General features: G+C 46.1%; 1 protein-coding gene across 1 annotated transcript in view; it reads left to right on the top strand.

The window, feature by feature from the left end:
* Window positions 1–17,647, top strand: part of LOC139059256 (uncharacterized) — a 284,919-nt gene that overhangs the window by 14,555 nt on the left and 252,717 nt on the right. The window lies entirely within an intron of this gene.

The following is a 17,647-nucleotide window of genomic DNA, read 5'->3' as shown; positions in this document are numbered from 1 at the left end:
ATACATACATACATACATACATACATACATACATACATACATACATACATACATACATACAGACAGACAGACAGACGGACGGACGGACGGACGGACGGACGGACGGACGGACGGACGGACGGACGGACGGACGGACGGACGTTGTCGAATATTTTCCTTAAATTCTTGTAAGTACAGAACTAATCTGGTTCTCCACTGTGTCCATTATGTAGAAGCGATGAGGCGATTGATATTTCTTCTTTATTTTCTCACCGTTTCGCTATTAAGGACAAGCATTTTATAAATAACATTTACACAAATCGTAGTGCATTCTTCAATTTCGGAAATTCTTTCTCTGAAAGCCTCCTTCCTTGGACGCTGTCTCACAGGGATAGTTGCTCAGCCCTTGAAGAACTTCTAATTGCTTCAAAGCGATTTTCTTGATACATTTTAGTACTTCATGTTATTTCTCAGTCTTCGGAATCTTCCCTGAATATTTTAGTTCTTTTCCAGCCACTAATAAGCGCTACCCTGAATCTCGGCCAATCCGCCATAATGAGTACGAGCCAACAGCAGAGGCAAAACAAAACAAAACAATGCGTCGTCCATGCGAACGCACGCACGTGATTGCAGCCTAGAATGACTGAAGTTTGAGCAAGTTGGTTCGCATTCATGGTACGAAGAGGGCAGGCGTCCAAACTCGGACACAAGAATAACTCAAACGCCGGCGTTATTGTCGTCCTTCCGACGTGCGCTTGGTTTTACAGGCTTGAGTTCTTTTTTCAGAGTTGCTCACCAGGCAGTGTTTTTTTTTATGTAATACGGAAATCGGGCCGGGAACGCATAGGGCTATTGTAGGGGTTGAAGGACGGACTTCGGGATGAAAACAAACTTGGAGGATTTATTTTACGTTATATACAGAGAGGTGAGACTCAAGTAACAGTCGTACAGTCATTACGGGCCGGCAGCAACTCGGACGCTGCGGCCCGCGGCAAGAAGTTCGAGAGAGGTGAATCAGGGAATGCTCTGGTATGCTCTTCTGCTGCTCCCGGTCTCCGTCTTTTAAACCCTTCGATCTCGGGAAGACGCGTCATGTTCTGCCAATAGGAGAGCCCGCTCAGATGACGCCATCTTCGGCCAATGGAAGGCGCCCATGCGGCGGTGTCACACCCGGCGGCTCACTGCGGTCTTGCCTTGCTGACTTGCAATGCTCCGTCAGCCTAGAGGGCAGGGGGTGATGGCGGACGAAGGCGGACACGATCAATTACAGCCGTCATGTTGTCACGGCGCATTACAGCCGTCTTGGTTCGAGACCCCCTTTTCTTCTAACAGTGCCGGGCTATCCCCTCGCTTTCTGGAAGACAAGCAGTGAATAGTTCCCCGGCGGCACAAGACCTGGGGGCCGCCAACTTGTTTGCACGTGTCTTGCCTCAGGAATCTGGCATCCCTGCTTCTGCATTCCTCAGTTAGCTGTGCTGCGATTCGATGAGGTCTGGGGAACTCGAAGTAGCCTCAGGAAACGGCGCCATATCTAACACTATGATTAGGACCGGGAACGAGCTCGTCTACACCGTGTGCTGTAGCCCGGGCAGAAGAACCGGCTCCTGCAGCCGAGCGCAAGCCGCAACTGCATACCGAGGATCCGGCAGCCTGCCAAGCCGTCGTTTAATGAACCGTCGGGATTAACCTGGTGATAAAAACCGGGGCAGCACATTTCAGCTTCGCTGGGTAACCATGTGTACGCAGTGCTTGGGTGGTGATTTGTGACTAAGTGTGCGCGCAATGTTTGTAGATATACCTATATGGACTGTGAAATGTACGCGTATGCCGAACGCGTTCAAGAGCAAGAGCCTCTGTTAGGCCACATGGCCTTTAGAATTTGCTCATCCGTCTCGTATATGAAAGGAATGAACTGAATTGAACTGGATTACATTCTAAAATTCATTTAGCAACGTCGTGCAACGTGAAAATGTCTCAATGCATCACATTGGTTGAGCAAAATGTGCATGCATCCTGCAATAGTTGATTTTAGCAAGCGTGTCTAGGCTGAAGCGGAAAAAAAAGATATCATGGTGTGTGGGGTAACCAAGCTTTTGCACGTGAGTGTGCACACTTTGTCATAAGTTAAACAGGCTAAATTGTCTGAGACCGCCATGGTGACCTCAGGCTTGTTAAATGCGTTCATGTGGTCTGGGAAGTAAAAAGAACTCTCGTACTTGCAATCCAGAGGTGTGGAATTTTGGAGAGCTACAGGAACCGAGCCTCACGTCCAACAACATATCTGGTGAAAGCGTGAAATAGCATGTATTCTTTTTTTGACAAAGGTTGTAGATGCTTTGCGAAATAATTCCTGGCCGTCAGGTTGGTTCTACGTGCTGTAAGCAGCCAATGTGCTCGTCTATGAGGGGCGCATTACGAGAATAGTTCAGGAAGTTTTATTGCACAGGGATAGTGAATCGGGCGAGTTGGAGCTTATGAGCGCTCGATAAAATGAAGACACCGAAAACGATGGAAGGCTTTGTCCTTTTATTTTTTTATAGTGAAGCTGTTTATGCGGACCCTGTGCCGCCGTTGTCGGCACAGGGTCCGTTTCGATCACTTGTGCCTTGCACAAGTGATTGAAACACCACCGCTGCTACTTCGTGCGTCGACCAACGTAGCTATTATAACTTTCCGAAGGCAAACTTGAACGTGAAGGCTCAGTGGCTGTGCTATTTGTTATAACGCATGAAAGTCCTGATTATATCGCTTTGCCTTGCTTCAAACAGCGCTTATCTCCCGGTTCTTCGCTATGCCGCATCTCTCTCCATTGACTGTACACTCTTCGTAATAACGAAATAAAGCTCGTCTATTTCAACCTTCTTGTGCTGATATGCAGAACGATTCGTGAAACGAGACTCTCGGCAGTTATATGTAGAAGGCCAGTATACATGGGCTGCTCACTGTATATTCAGCAAAAACTCTAAACTGCGCGAAGAAGGCAAGACGTGAACGTAAAAACAGACGCGTACACAAAGCGCATACTTCCAATTGGCTTTATTTTGTGAAGGCAGGGAACTTATAAAGTTCTCCAAAATAGCAAAACAAGGAGCAATCTCAAAGAAATTGTGCGTTCGTTTGTTTTGTTTTGCTATTTTCAAGAACCTTATAAATTATCTGCCTTCACGAAATAAGGCCAGTTGGGAGTATGCACTTTGGGTGCGCGTCTGTGTTTATGTTCCCGTCTTGTCTTTTTCGCACGATAAAAAAAAAATTCTGAATCTGTGAACGGACTAGCCCAACAACGTGCCTTATTGCTCATTTTGTGCATGTGCGTGTGCATGTGAGAAAACACGCATTAAATGCCACATTCAGCTTTATTTTGGGTGAAATTGTGCTCGTATAGTTCTAATAATTATGAGAAACTCCTGAGCTACATCACCATAGGAAAAAGTAGAACTTAAGTAAAAAAAAACAGTACTCGTTCCTTTACCATATACAGGGTATTTAAGCGAACACTTTCAAAGTTTTTTAAACGTTGCCTGTGGTAGACAGCAGAATTCTAGTTGATGATTGTTACGGCGCTAGATTATGTCTTGAACCCGGGTCTATACAGTAGCGTGGCGGAGGCTTTGGGTTGAAGAAAGCAGAACTAGGAAGTTGGGAAAACCAAAACCAACACGTTTACTGGCACTTGAACAAAACTTATTTCATCATCATTATCCTCAGCTGGTTTTATGTCCACTGCAGGACGAAGGTCTCCCCCTGCGATCTCTAATTACCTCTGTCCTGCGCCAACTGATTCGAACTTGTGCCTGTGATTTTCCTCATTTCATTACCCCACCTAGCCTTCTCTCATCCTCGTCTGCGCTTCCCTTCTCTTCGCACCCATTCTGTAAACCTAATGGTCCACCGGTCATCTAACTTTCGCATTACATGGCCTGCCCAGCTCCCTTTTTTTGGTTAATGTCAACTAGAATGTCGGCTATCCCCGTTTGATCTCTGATGCAAACCGCACTCTTTCTGTTCTTTTAACTTATCTGAACTGTTTCTCGGGCTTCTTTGCCACTCTCCATGTTTCTGCACTTAGTTATCACCGGTAAAATGCACTGATTGTACACCTTTCAATGATAATGGTAACCTTCCAGTCAGGATCTGACAATGTCTGCCGTTTGCGCTCCAAGCCATCTTTATTTTTCTGTAAATTTCCTTCTTATGATCAGGGTCCCTTGTGAGTAATCGACCTAGGTAACATTACTCCTTCTGAGGCTCTAGAGTCTGACTGGTGATCCTGGACTCTTGTTTTCTTGCCAGGGTATTGATCTGTGTATATTTTCATTCACTCCTTGACAAAACTTTACTAGAGTCTTGAAGCCCGATCTTTTCAGACCTAGGCGGGCCGCGTCCACGTCGGCACCGCCAGGACGAGCCTTAAGCGCCATCATGAACCCTCTGGACAGACCGTAGTTGACCTTCATAGGAAGGACTTGATATCATCTTGTTCCAGTAAAACCATTTTTCTTCGGGGTCCGCGAGAGTCGCGGGACAGCCCGCCAGCATGTGTCTGATGTCAATGATGCCATCGCACATGATCTATGTCTTCAGAATATTAATCAACCAAAGTCTCACACTCTCTTTGTTAAGGTCCTCAATCATTTGTTGTAACTCCTCTGCATTGTTGCTGAATAGAACAATGTCATCGGCAAACCGAAGGTTGCTGTGATATTCGCCGTTGATCCTCGCTCCTAAGCCTTCCCAGTTTAATAGCTCGAATACTTCTTACAAAGACGCAGTTAGCACTGAAGAGATTGTGTCTCCTTGCCTGACCCCTTTCTTCATAGGTATATTCCTACTTTTCTTGTGAAGAAGTAATGCAGCTGTGGAATGTCTCTAGAAGTTTTCGAAGATATTTACATAAGCGGGCTGTACTCCTTGATTGCGTAATGCCTGTAAGACTGCTGGTATCTCTACTGAATCAGATGCTTTTCGTAATCTATGAAAGCCATATAAAGAGGCTTCTTGTACTCTGCTGATTTCTAGATTACCTGATTGATGACAAGGATGTGATTCATTGTAGAGTACCTTTTCCTGAAGTCAGCCTGTTCTCTTGGTTTTCTAAAGTCCAGTGTTGCCCTTTTTCTATTGGAAGTTACATTGATGAATATTTTATACAATACTGGAAATAAGCTAGTGGGCCTATTATTTTTCAATTCTTTAACGTCTCCTTTTTTGTGGATTAGTATAATGTTGGCATTCTTCCCAGTTTTCCGGCACCCTTGAAGTCGTGAGACATTTCGTATGAGGAGCCGCAAGCTTTTCAAGCATGATGTCTCCTCCATGTTTGATTATATCCACTATATTTACGAAAGCAAATATAATACCCATGTTTAACCTTTACAATTGCAAGTTAAGTCAAGCTTGGAAACGGGAGGTAAAGGAGAATTCAAAGTTTCTTCACACGTTATCTAATCTCACCAGGAACACACATTTTTACATCAAAGGGCATACGGAACAATGGATGGTGGTCATTCCGCGAGCCAAGTATTCTACACAAGAGATATCATACACACTACCAACACTTTTAAATTTGTTTCTGAAATCAAGTATTGAAATTTAGATAACTGATGTAAGAGCTTTATGTCCACATTTTGTCACGTCACTCATTCTTTCTTAAATAATTGAAGACCGTCTTTCAGGAGATTTGTGCTTTTGCGCCTATTTTTTATGCATATGTCACATGTAGTGAATTGCTATGTATATATATTACCTTTTCAATCGCAGTTTGCCTTGTAAAGAAGGCTGCGGGCTCTAGTGAAGTCGCTAGCCTCTAAAGCGACTTTTACCCGCAGTCTCCTCAATCACTGATTCAAATAAAGAAGTTATTATTATTATTATTATTATTATTATTATTATTATTATTATTATTATTAGATTTTCTCCTGTCACTTCTCCCCGTTTCATGTATTGCAAGGCTCTTCTAACTTCAACGCTAGTTATAGAAGGAGCCTCTGTAACCTGTTCTTTACTTACTACTACGAATGGAGGTGTCGTGGCCGCTCTGGGTACTGTAAGGTCAATATAGAATGCTTCCAACGCTTTTACTATATCTTCGAAATTGCTGATGATGTCACCCTGCTTAACTTTCACTGCATACATCTTGGCTTGTCCTAGGCCAAGTTTTTTTTTTCTCACTGATTTCATGCTGCGTCCATTTTTGACTGCTTCTTCAGACTTTCTTACGTTGCAATTTGGAATATCCCTTACTTTTTCCTTGTTGATCAGTTTTGAGAGTTCTGCGAACTCTATCTGATCTCTTGAGTTAGACACTTCCAATATTTGTCATTTCTTTACTAGGTTTTTCGTTACTTGGGAGAGCTTACCTAGAGGTCGCCCTCGGTGCCTTACCCCCTACTTCAGTCGCTGCTTCGGAAGTCACTATTATTACGGTTTCGTTTATTACCTCTATGTAATCTTCATCCTTCTGTTCTGAGGCTGAATATTTGTTTTCAAGACCAGCTTAAATTATTCTGCTTTTACTCTTACAGCGACTAGGTTCGCTTGTTTCTTCTTGGCTAGTTTTACTGTTCTTCCCTTCATATTGGCGTTGATACTAGACCTGACTAACGTATGATCCCTGTTCTTTGCCCTACTTTCTTCTACATACTGGACTATGCTTGGATCGACAGAAAGCATGAAATCTATTACATTTCTTGTTTCCCAATAATGGCTTTTTCAGGTCCACTTTTTGTTGCTAAGCTTCCTAAAGGTGGTGTTCCTTATTCTCAGCTTATTCCTTTCCGCGAATTCTACCAACATCTCCCCTCTAGTGCTCCTTGAATCAATGCTGTATTTACCAATCACTGCTTCATCAGTCTGCCTTTACGAAAACTTATTGATCACTAATTAGAATGGCTGATGGTCTTGCATGTGATGTTTGCGGATGCGAGACGAAGATTGGCCACTTATTGTACCACTTTACTCAATTTCGAGCGCAAAGACATTCTTTGTGCAACACATTGAGGGAACTGGATGATCGTCTTCTGAGCGAGAGACAGTAGTAGAGCATGGTCCCCGCCAATCATCGGCTCAGAAGGCAGTGAAGGCATTTATGTGCTTTCTGAGAACGTCTGGTTTGTACGAGTGGCTTTGACTCAAGAACATTCCGTGTAGGTCTCTATACCCTCTCTCTCTCTCTTCTCTGTTGTCCCCTTCTTTCTTTCCCTCGCGTACAGTAGCCAACCAGACTCTTGACTGGTTAACATCCCTGCCTTCCTTACATCCCTCTCTCTTTCTATCTTGCATTGAAGTCGCCCACGACTACAGTATGTTGAGTTTGCACCTTTGTCATCGCTTATTCAAAATTTTCATAAAACTGTTTTATTTCACCATCGTCATGAGTGGAGGTTGGAGCGTAGGATTGTACTACTTTTATTCCAAATCGCACTTAGTTTTATTACGACCACTTCTGCCCTCTCATTAATGCTGTAGAATTCGTCAATGCTGCCGGCTATGCCCTTATAGATTAGGAATCTTACCCCGTATTGTTTCTTGTTTCGCAGTCCTCTGTAGCAGAGGACGAGGCCGTTAGTCATTTGTGAATCATTTATTAACTTGTGAATTTTCATTAGTTAGTTGATTGTGCACTTCCCTATTTTGTGCAACTAATGTCCGCCTCTTCGAGCAGACCAGCTCATGAACTAGAATTGTGCCTTCTGTCAGAGGCAACCTTCAAGATTATTTGAAATTGTTCGATGGAACGCCCGGTACAGAACAGTGTGCCTCCTACATCAAAATTTTTGCAAGGGGAACGTGCCTTGAATAATGAACCCAAAAGGCAAAACTCCCTCTCTGAGGTTTATGTTATCACGGTGTCCACGAGCTTTGTGACCAATCGTGTTATGCTTCAACCCGTTAGGATTCATGGTCGCGGGATCGAATCATGGCCACGGCGGCCGCATTTCGATGGAGCAAAATGCGAAAACACCCGTGTATTTAGATTTAGGTGCGCGTTAAAGAACCCCAGAAGAACCCTTCACTACGGTGTGCCTCATAATCAGAAAGTGGTTTTGGCACGTAAAATCCCATAAACTTTTTCGTTAGGATCCATGACACAGCGATTACATGGAATACCTGGCCGTGCCATTCAGGGTGCACGTTATTAATTAGCGACAGTCGCTTAAGTATCCTTGCGTGATTTGAATGCGAAAGCATGACGATTTGTTGAAGTGATAACCTTAAATTAAAACGTCACATTCATCCACATTAGTCTATTTTATTCTACCTTAATTCACTTTAATCCAACTTAATGGAACTTTATTAGGGGTCCAGGTCCAACGCCGTGTCTGTTCACCGTAAGATTCTGCAGTCCCAGCCGCAGCAGGTCCAGACCCGAGAACGTTACGTCGTCACTTGGTCACGTGGGTTTCGGTACCAGCGGGTTAAAAAAACGGACGCCGGATTTGCCCCTTCATGGGGCATATAATGCTTTCGCAATAATAATAATACAAATTGACGGCACGAATGCACACCCCCGGTGCGAGATGTGCTTTGGGTTGTGCAGGATAACGTGGTATGGGGAATGTGTTAGATCTTACGCCTCCGCTTCCAGACTGTTGATACATCCATGTTCTCGCTTTTCGAGAATCCACTGGACGAGCTGATGCCTGACAAACTTTCCTCCGTTGCTGCGTGGAATCTTGTCGACAAATGTGACGCCGCCTTCCAACTGGCAGCCCATCGGTGCGTTAGCTGGATAGTAAAATAAATAATGAAATAATATATGAGAGAACAAACATTCTCGTTGCCTAAGATAATACTAGGAGTCTCGTGGTTAAATGCTGTCTACTGGCATTCTTTTAATGCCAGTTTTATTGGAGCGAAATAAGCGTACAGCACAATTTGCTGCTTTCCAGCAAATAAGGCACTAAATATGTATGTACATTATAGTTGAAATAGAACGCAAAGTACCCGCATTTCAGAAAAATAAATGCCTGCCTTGCCCGAAGGCGAAGTATTGAAAGCTATAGAGAGGTTTTGTGTTCCACTGAAGATATCTCGCTAAACTTGCTTGATGAAGAATGTCGTCAGCAGCGTTGAGGGCTTCGTACATAGAAGGCCAACGAGATGAGACCGAACGAAAACCATTGGCGTTTTTCAGCCCTTGAAAGCCTGATTAGGTAGAGGGAATTAGCTTGACGTTTTGCCCTCCGTTCTGCTCACCTCAGTGAGTACACCATATTGTGATATACGCACACTGCCGTTAAGGAGGGATGCTAACCTGTGAGCGCATAATGCTTATGTCAGCAAGACAGCCGGAACGCTGACCTTGTCCCAGTAGAGCCGAATGGGTGGACCTTTCTAACTTGCTGTGGGAAACTATGTGCTTCTATGGAATTACGGCACAGAGTTTACAAGCACAAAGTTCACCACGTGCTGAAAACGATTGGGCAATGAGCTGGTGTTCGGGTGGTGTTTTGTGCCCCTTTCAAGTTAGTTAGCATTGAAAAGCTAACCAGGGGTGCTATAACGTAAGACTATTCCAAACTTTTCTATTCCAATGCTGCAATCAGCCCTCCATCATTGGTCAAGAACTTTTTTGGACCACCCCCACTTAACCTGTCTGTCACGCGACCTCACGAAAACCGCGATACCTCCCCATCTAATATGACGTGTACACACTGATTATGCATGATTTGACCGAACAAAAGTAAAAATAGTTAATTCTGATTCGACGCGTTGTCGCCATTAGCCCTAGGCTATTGGTCAAAAGTTTTCGGGCTGCACCCACTCCACCTGCCTGTCACGTGACGTCACAAAACCGCAAAAACTCACCGCGTCAAAGTGACGTGTGCGCGTTGAAGAAGCATTATTATGCCGAACAAAACTGAATTTTCTTCTGAATTGCGGCAGGCTGCTCCGTTCCGAAAGGAATAAACGATGGCTGCAGTCGATCACTCAGGCACTGTCTACTCGCACCTGCCGGAGAGTATAGGTTTATTTGCGTGTAATAAAACTTTTTATGTGGTGGTGTAACGTTTTTGAGCACTTTCGACACGTTTGCGACATCGTTCTACCAGCTCATCTTCGCTGAGGATCTGTTTTAGCGTCATTATTAAGCTTCCATTTCATGCCACCGCAATTTTCGACCAGCCACCGCAAGCTAAGTGAAAGTGAGCCAATCGCAGATGCCGCCACCACCCTCTTCATATGGTTACCGATTTTCAGTGCAGTGGCTGGCCCTCACCGAATCCCTGTTCACTTGAACGTGTTCCTGCTCTCTGGTCAGGCAATTAGATAAGACAAGCCGCTCGGTGTAGGCAATGTTATTCGCTTTTCAAGCAAACGAAAGTGACTTCCTCTGAACGAGGAGAGCGTTTGATTGGTATGTTCAGACAACCCTGCGGGTGACCGCCCGATGCTTGCTGAGGAAATTATGGTAGGTAAAAAAAGAACCGACTGCTTCGTTTGAGGTGAACAAAACAACTAAACGTTATTTCGATAGTGATGCCCGTTGCCGAGCGAGTTCGGAGGAGCACAAGGTTGCCCATTGACGAAAAGAATGAGGCTAAAGTTGGCAGTTTCTTCATACTCCTCCCGGAATGAGCTTCAGGTCATTCGTCAATGCATTGCATAGCGTACAACAGTTGCATCGGTCTTCTCAATGTGGTTCCATTTGGCATGCGCACCATGCAAGCTCTGATTCTTGCATCTCGTCCGAGAAGAACTTCTGGCACTTGTCCAGTTTTCCACAGTTGCCTCGGTAGATAGTGTTCATGAACTAAAACGAGAGTTCCTTTTTTCAGTGCTCTTGACAAATTTGGCACAGCAAAATGTGCTGATCGGAGACTCGTCACGTACTCCTTTTGCCAGTGACGCCAAAATTGGTCGACCATCCTTTGTCGGTAGTGCCAGCGACGAGTAAGTTGACCAGGTGGCTGAGCCACCTGTGTAGTGGAACCACTGTCAGGAAGAGAGGCCAGTCACTTTCCCACTAGAAAGTGCCATGGTGCTAGAGGTTCGGGTTCACTCGCCTCCGTGTAGACGTAGGCCAAGGGTCTGGAGTTTGACAGCTTCGATTTCAGTTAGGATTGTCGTGAGCTCCTTGAAGTAGCAGTAGCCGTTTCCCAAGACCTATTTCTACGATTTTTCACGGACCGAACCATTCTTTCCCAGAATCCTCCCCACCGAGCAGCTTTCACAGCTACAAATTTCCAGCGGATCTGGTGGCTTGTGAAGGAATTGTGAATTTATTCTCCTCTTATTGTTGTCCATAGCCGCGCCTTATATCCTTAGAAGCGCGCGGGAAAGTCCTGGCATTGTCAGAAAAGATCACTCGACAAACTCCTCTTCTCGAGATAAATCTTCGGAACACTATCAGGAAGTTTGAGGTGGACGTGTCAATCACCAATTCAAGGTGTATTGCCCGAGTCACTGCACACGTGAAAATGATGTAAGACTTCAGGCTATTTCCTTGATCCTTTGTGTTGAGTGGGCCAGGAAAAGCTACACCGGCAACACCAAAGGGTGGAGCTTTGTCACCCTCTCACGAGGCAGAGGAGCGACTGGCTCAGTGGCAGCTCGCCTGTTGAAACAGTTGAAAGTCACACATTTCTTAAGCACCTTTTTCACCATTTGCCTTTCCCGCACGATCTAGAACAGTTCCCTCAGTTCGGTAAGAGTCTCCAGTGCACCTGCATGTAGGGAACGGCAGTGCGTTTCGCTGATCGTTAGCTCTGTGAAGGGGTGTCTCGACAGAAGGATAACAGGATGCTTCACGTTGTAGGACAATTGGGCTGCACTGGGCCTTCCTCCCACTCTCAGTACTCCTTCGTCGTCGTAGATGACGCTGAGATCACGTAAGGGGAATCGCTTGGAATGCGTGTCGAGTGGCGAAGACACTGGAGTTCGTCTTGGAAGGCCTCGAATTGTACTTGAAGAATCAAGCAAGTATGTGCCTTTTGAACTTCCTCTGTCGTAGTAGGTCCCTCGTATTTCTGGCTGGGGTTCCTGTCGTTGTGGAAAAATTGTAAAACCCAGGCTGTCACTCGAACTAGTCTAGAGAGGGAGCTGTATTTCTGCAGACGCAAGGCAGATTCCTTTATAGTCATGTTGTGAGCGCGAAGGGTTCCTTCCTGCTCTGCGATGATCATGTCAGCGGTGCCTTTATGCCCTGGCCAAGCAAGTAGGTGGCTGCGAAAGCCAAGCAGGTCCATTCCACCAAGGTGAGCTCGACTTGAGTGCCTGAGGTGTGGCTCCCCTTGTCATAAGGTCGGCGGGATGTTCGATCCCAGAACAGTGATTCCAGGTGTCTGGATCTGTTCGCCGCTGAATTTCCAACACTCTGTTGGCGACAGAGGTTTCCATTGTTGTGCGGGACCTCACTCCCAGTGCAGCGCAATAGATGAATCAGTCCACAGATACCATTTGGCTATTGGAAGGCTCAGTGACCGCTGCAAATACTCCCTCAGTCGAGCACTTATCACCATGCCAACCAATTCCAGTCTTGGAAGAGCAATTATCCTAATTGGTGCTACACGAGACTTTGAGAGGACCAGAGTAACCTTTGCCTCTTTGACCCCAGAGATGCGCAAATATACAACTGCGCCGTAAGCTTTGGCGCTGGCATCTGTGAAGACGTGTACTTCCTTCCAGCTATCGTTGGGTAAGCTACTATATCGTCTTGGCGCTGTTATGTACGTTAAATGGTGTAGCTGGGTGTGCCACTGCGTCCGAGCTGCTTTGACTTCTTCAGGCAGAGGGGCGTCCCACTCAATACCCAATTCCCACAATGTTCGAAACATCAACTTGGTTGTAACTGTGACCGGAGAAATGAGACCAAGTGGATCTTATATACAAGCCGATGCCTGACGAATGAATCGTATTGTGTTGCTGATTCGGGCTAGGAATTCTAAGATGGCCTCCAAGGAAAATACTAGGTGATCTCTGTCCTTATCCCATACAAGTCCGAGGACCCATGAGACACTTGTTGTTGGACATTTCACATAGCAAGGGCGCATCCGGTTCCTTCGTTGTTGAACAGCTGCTGCAGCGTCTTGAAATTTGAGTTCCACTTGCGCGGTCTCATGCTTGCTCAATTCATGACAGCTAGTGCCCCTCGGTGGAAATCTGTAGCCTCCTCCACAGTCTGCACTGGTATTATGAGGTCGTCCACGTAAAGGCTATCGCTCATGGTTTTTCTTATTTCTGGATAATCTCCTGTCGTGGACAGATGGTGGCGCATGATGGCTGCGAAGAGGAATGGACCACTTGTCATGCCAAAAGGGGCGCATGTCATTCTCCAGATCTCAATAGGAGGCTTTGGGTCTTCCTTCGTTGGATGATGTCCATACCAGAGAAATCGGAGGGCATCGCTATCCACCAGTTGCACCGAAATTTCCAGTAATGCCTTTTCTTTGTCTGCACTTAGTCCGATACGATGAATTCTGAAGTTCAGCAGCACCTTAAGCGAATCTGGATTCAAATTAAGTCCTGGTTCTAAGGCTTCGTTCAGAGATTTACAACTTGCATCGTGAGAAGATGCGTCAAATACGATTCTAATCTTGGTCGAAAGGCTGTCACCTCTGAAAACTGCATGATGAGGCATGCAGTATGACCTGCTTACATTGTTGTTGGTTTCTTGCAATGGAAGTCGTTGTACGAACCCTTGTTCCAGGTACTGACGGATAGCCTCGTCATGCTTGATCAGTATCGTCTCATCTTTCAATAACTTCTTCGTGAGATTGGTCAAGCGTTTCTGTGCAACAGCTTTGTTGTCGGTGAGTTGCATGTTAAGGGGTTTCCAGGGCAGTGCTACCTCATAGCGCTTGTCGATTTACTCTACCGAAGCCGAAAATGTGCTCATGCCTTCTTTGCTTTCTTCGTTCATTTGGGCACAAGAGTATATAATTCCAATGCCCTCAAGTTCCCCAAACGATTTAAGCTCCTTTGACAAGCTAGTTGTGTCGGCGAACACTCCGGCACGAAGCACCGCCATGGTTGAGCAGTAGGCAGCTGAGCTACTGCTGGGAATCGCTCCTTGCGGAGTCCAGCCAAATTCGGTCTTTACCGCAACTAGTGCGCCTTGCAGCTTCTTGGCTTCACCACACACCAAAGTCCAGTAATAGTCCGCACCGATAACAATGTCGATCCCGCTTCCCTACAGATGGGCTCGTGCAACAGTCACATCTGCCAGTTCATCCATGTCTGCTTACACTTTTCTTAGGATGTCCTCAGGAACATGAAGCCGATCAGGGCAGATCTCCGGTATTTCCAGAGCTTCGACAGAGTGCTCCTTGCGGTCGTATTGACTTGTTAGCCAAATTCTTACTCTGCTGCGCTTGTCTTTGATAATCTTTCCTGCTCCCCCGAATGGGTAGATTGTAATGTCCCCTTCACCTACGACCTCTAGTTGCAGTTCACGTGAAATAGTTTTTAGTGACAAAGCTTCGTTGGCTACCTCCATCAAAGAGGAGGCGAGTGAGTGCTCTTCTTCGTTCCTCTGCCCATACTTGAGCGGTTTGGAGCAGCACAGTTCGTACATTGTCCGATTTCCTTTCTGTCCAAGAGTGCGACTCTGGGGCTTTATTCTCGGGTGGCTACCATGTCGGGTCACACATGCGAGTCAGAACTCTTCTGCCACATTCCTTGTATTTTATTCTTTTCCTGCGGCATTTCCTTGAGGTGTGCCCCTTTTATGCAGCACCGGAAGCACCGACCAGCTGCAGTGAGCCTTTTCTTATTTTCATCCAATGAGATCTTCGCTTGACAATCGTGAGTCGCATGATCTCTTGGACCACAGAATGCACACGGATCGGACTGCTTCGAAGAAACCGCAGAAAAAAAGAAGCTGCTGACCCTTCTTGAGGTTTGCTGTTTTCTTTGTCTCGATGTTTTGATTCTCTGGCTGTGAGATTATCAGGTTGCAGTGCCTTTTCCCGGCAATATACTTGTGTTTTAAGAAAAGCTTCTAAACGCTTGATGCTCATCGCATCATCCTTGCTTGCAGTGGGCAGTCCTTTGTGGTATCCGACAAGAAGATCGGTTCGCAGCATTCGCAGGAGTGCGCAGGAGAGCACGGCGCCGTAAGTGCCCGCTAGGACTCCGAGCGCCGTGAGACCAGCGATATTGCGTTGCAGACGGTCCTAGAGTCGACGTGGGCCGATGTGCACCTTTTCGTTCTGTACCGGTGGCAAGTCGAGTAACTGAGTCAGCTGTTCTTGAATCAGCACATCTCGTCGACTGAAGCGCTCTCTTAGAAGTTCGATGACAGTGGTGTAATTTGCACCACTCACTTGAATGCCTGCAATGGCCGCTGTGGGTTTTCCCAAAGGCGCCGATCGCAAGTACAGAAACTTCTCGGCAAAGGAGAGGCCGTCGTTTCCCTGCACCGCTTGCTCGAACTGCTCCCAGAAGGACTGCCACTCCGTGGCGGCGCCGCTAAATTGTTGTACCTCGAGCTTCGGCAGTTTTACTTGGCATTTCGCCCCCGCCAGAGAGAGGGCCGTCTGTGTGCGCTGGCGTCACCACCATTTCTGTTTGTTTTGTTCGCAGGTCCTTTTATGCTTCCTGGCGGAACTTTGCCACGTTGGCGATGATACGGTCGTTGTATTCTATGGTCTGTACATAATTTTGCTCTGCGTCTTGGTCTTGCACTAATGGCTCGATGGCTGTGTCCACCTCGTTTAGCTGTATTTGGAGGGCGCTAAGCCTCGCAGACAATAGATTAAGAGCTCCTTCATCTGCATGACTCTCCAAGAATAAGTCAGCTTCAGAATTCAGTTTGGTCACTTGAGTTCTGAATGCACTTCTTTTCAGTTTGAGCCGTTCCATTGCTGCATCAATGTTTACAGTTCGCTTGATTCCATGGTGCTTGAGTCGTGGTGTCGGTTTCGGTTGGGTGTGGCGTCCCTATGCCTTGTTGAAGGCGCGCCTCGTTGACCGTTTTCTGCCCGAGGATCGTCGCTGGTTTTCCCTGAGCTCGTTGTGCTGTCGACCTCGGTTGACCTCGTTGTCTCAATGAGGTAGGTGAACTCGTTGTCGTTTGAGGTGATAAAAACAACAAAAAGTTATTTCGATAGTGATGCCCGTTGCCGAGCGAATTCGGAGGACCACGCGCGCACCTTGCGAGGATACGGCTTCCACTATTTTTTCTCAGCTTAATTCCTTGGTGATCATGTGTTTTTCGTTTGTGTTCTACTTATTTCCGTGTTCTGGCACAATATATTTTAGTTGGAAGTTACCGCTTGTCATCGTCTGCCATGTTGTGTACTCGTCCTTTGCTTAGCGCTTTAGTTCTCGCTAATTATGGCATACCGACAAGTTCGAACCACTACGGTTTAAAGCTGATGAATCAGTTATGTTGGTGTGTGAGGTCAAGGTAACGTTGCCAAAAACCAATCGGAGAACTTTCTATATGATGATGACATCGCGCGTAGTGAGTTCGAAAAAGGAACAAGAAAAAAAAAATGAAATCTAACCTTCCACAAATTGCGCGATGTGATTGGCGCTCAGTGTTCTTGCTTGTGCCTCGGGCACAATCAGAGCGTGCGCCACTTCTCCAGCTTCACGATGTGGTATTCCTACAATGGCGCAGTCATGAACCCCTGGACACTTGAGCAGCACGGCCTCGACTTCGGCCGGCCAATATTTGCTCCCACGGCAGCAGTAGTAGTCGCTCAGCCGCGCAACTAGGTACAGCCAGCCGTCATTGTCGTAGTAGCAATGGTCACCTGCGTGCCCGCCGAAGTAAGGCGCATTATAACCGGCTGCTCCCAAGCTTGTTGCGGTTGCGCAGTCGGAAGCATTCCTAAGGAGCAATCGTAGGTTTGTGATGGGCTAGGCTAGTCGACAATTTTCTGTCCTGCTCAGGTTACAGCGCGAAACAAAACGCATGAATATATTGGAACCGGCGAGGACAACGCTTGTCCTCGAAGTCTTTAATTACGTACCGTGTCCTAATTTGCACTCTGAGTCTATTGCCATAGATAGTTACCCGGGATTCGTGGCCGATACAACCATATTCTCGCGAAGCAATTGGCCGCTATGTGGACTTTGCCATCAATTGTGGTTTAGATGAACTGTTTTAATGAAAGCATGCATGGACCTTATGCTTGAACGCGTGTACAGCATTGCCCTCATCGTCGAATTCCTTAACCCTGTCCCCTTATTTCTCTTCTCCAAGGCCAATGGTGGCACAGCACATGTTTCACGCAGCCTTAATCAAAATTTCACAATACTTTATCTTATCAGACAGTATTTCATCTTATCGCCTTAAACGCACAGTCGTGATCGTCTACACCTGGTTGTGTGCTTTACCAGCTTAATTTGGTAATCAGAAACAAAGGGGCCTTTGGGCTCATCACCAGAGCGAAGGCTGCGCAAAAGCTGTTCACGTTAACACAAAAGGACTGTTTGTGAAGGCATTCAGTGTGTTCATTCGCACTAAATGTATTCTGTAGAAGATTTCGTGATGCCTGCGTTGTTTTGTGGGAAGTGGCATATTGTTCCTGAACAATGCGGTTAAAGATATCTTGGTAAATAAAGGAACGTAGATATAGCGAAACATTTGTTTTCCGCGTTTTACGTGTGAAGAAGTACCATTTTATTTCTAAGTATAATTACCTAATTCACTGGGCGCGCATTTTAGAAGTGCTATTCGCTAAACGGTTTATCAAAGCACGTTGTTCGTGCA

This window comes from Dermacentor albipictus, chromosome 4 (assembly GCF_038994185.2).
Source record: "Dermacentor albipictus isolate Rhodes 1998 colony chromosome 4, USDA_Dalb.pri_finalv2, whole genome shotgun sequence".
NCBI lineage: Eukaryota > Metazoa > Arthropoda > Arachnida > Ixodida > Ixodidae > Dermacentor > Dermacentor albipictus.
The sequence above is the reverse complement of the archived record's forward strand: the minus strand, read 5'-3'. Positions and strand labels throughout refer to the sequence as shown.